General features: G+C 40.3%; 1 long non-coding RNA gene across 2 annotated transcripts; it reads right to left on the bottom strand.

Moving 5' to 3' along the window:
- Nucleotides 1–630: 630 nt before the first annotated feature.
- Nucleotides 631–1,426, bottom strand: LOC104966022 (uncharacterized). 2 transcript variants are annotated; one of them, XR_800612.1, is made up of 3 exons: nt 1,339–1,426; nt 1,154–1,249; nt 631–749 (listed from the first exon to the last, which is right to left on the bottom strand). It is a non-coding gene; the product is annotated as an uncharacterized lncRNA (long non-coding RNA). The 2 variants fall into 2 exon arrangements; XR_800611.1 differs by lacking the exon at nt 631–749 and adding an exon at nt 873–888.
- Between the last annotated feature and the right edge of the window lie 527 nt (nt 1,427–1,953).

Genomic DNA, 1,953 nt, shown 5'->3' with positions numbered 1-1,953 from the left:
TGTGTGTGTGTGTGTGTGTGTTTCTTCTGCTTCCAGAGGCCAGCTGTGGGGCAGGATTACACCTCTCTCTCTCTCTGTCCACCTCCTTCCATCCCTCTCCACCCTCACTTCTCACTCCCCTTGCTCCTGAGTGTATTTTGTTCAGGGCTGTGCACATNTACTGAAGCTACACGACAACAGCCCAGATCATGTGAAAAATGTGTTGACTTGGAAGGAACTAGAGCTCCGTCTTAGAAAAGGGAAGACAATAGACAAAACAGAGGTTTTGTCTATTGTCTTCCCTTTTCTAAGACGGAGCTCTAGTTCCTTCCAAGTCAACACATTTTTCACATGATCTGGGCTGTTGTCGTGTAGCTTCAGTAATGCGCCAATATTCATCCAGTCCTGTTGTCCCTCTGTTATGAGCTTTAATGATGTTTTTGAAAACAACTTGCAGCAAAAGCAGTAGACTGAATCATTGTTCTTGGAGTATATTAACCAGCTTCGCTTAACTTTCTCACCATTTACAAGTGTTCTAAACATATAATGATAATGAAAGCTTCTGTTGTTTGGTGTTTTCGGGAATACAAAATCTCTGTCCACCTGTGCTGGCCCCCTAATCACCAGATATGTACGTACGTGATCGTTAAGTACTGATGGCCACTCAGCTGGGTCCATTGGTGAACCAGAGAGAAAAGGAGTAGAAGTTACAGAGGTAGGTGTAGTAGGCGTAATGGTACTGCTCTCAACTTCAATGGGTACAGAAATACCTATAGGGAAATTAAGAAGAAAAAAAAAGTTTTTGTTACTTGACATTTTTACAAGTTGATGTTCCTGGCAATGAACACCAGTTGAATGATTGAACACAATAGTAATAATAATAATAATGTGGTGAAGTTGATGGAACTGCTATGAAATAAAGAGATATAATTGTTTAATATAGGACTGACTCTAGATCAGCTGTCTTTTCACCACTATGGCGCTGCTTTTGAGATAGCTCCATAGTGCTAATCCAGAATCAGTCCTTAAAAACAGGTATCATCAAACTCCTGCCCCATGCATGACAAATATTTATTATAAGCAATGAACAGCGAGCTTGCTCAATAGAACTTCAACAAATGGCAATTGTAGCTAGCTCTGTGGGCTTAATCTATACACTTAATACATAACTCACCAGCATTGTCTGAGGCGGTTTTTTGGATGACATCGGAGTCACTGGTGCCAACAGCTGACCTTGTACTAACAGCAGTGGTGGAGGTTGATGGACCTGCTATGGAAAAAAGAAATATATCATTTGTAATGTAATGACTTAATTTTCCAAATTCAGAAAGCTCTCACTTTGGGCCCATTTGAACTCACCAACAGTATCCTCAGTGGACGTTGTGGTGTGTGCTGGCACCTGCTGTGGGCTTCCAAAGTACTTCAGAAGTGCTCCTGAGAAGAGTATGTTACAGAGTTAAGCTTTATGGAAACAGACTTGAAATGGAACATAAAGGCTTTATATAGCTAATTTAATAATTGGTGTGCCAATGAATACTTGCATTTACATGAAGGGAGAACCCAGAAAATGATGTTTAGATAGTACTTTAATAATACCAGGGGAAATTGGTTTATTTGGTCAAAATATGAAACAAGCACATATACCTAGCTAACATTAGCTACGAGTGTGACTTGCTGCCTGAGCTAAACTTTTCTAAAGTAAATACATCAGTAACGTTAATAGCATCACATTATTCTTCAGAAAGGCTGAGGTAATAATGATAACTTGGCTAGTTAGCTAGAAAGTAAGAAGCAGTAGTAAGTAAGTTAGATAACTCCAGAATCCAATTTATCCAACTATTGTTAANAGTAGGCTCTTGGACTGTGAGCCGTAGGGTCCCCGAACAGACCTAAATATGGAGTGTGGACTGCTACTTGGANCTCTGTAACATACTCTCCTCAGGAGCACTTCTGAAGTACTTTGGAAGCCCACAG

Source organism: Notothenia coriiceps, unplaced genomic scaffold (genome assembly GCF_000735185.1).
Source record: "Notothenia coriiceps isolate Sejong01 unplaced genomic scaffold, NC01 NC01_scaffold00037246, whole genome shotgun sequence".
In the NCBI taxonomy this organism is placed as follows: domain Eukaryota; kingdom Metazoa; phylum Chordata; class Actinopteri; order Perciformes; family Nototheniidae; genus Notothenia; species Notothenia coriiceps.
This window is presented reverse-complemented; position numbering and strand designations above follow the sequence as displayed.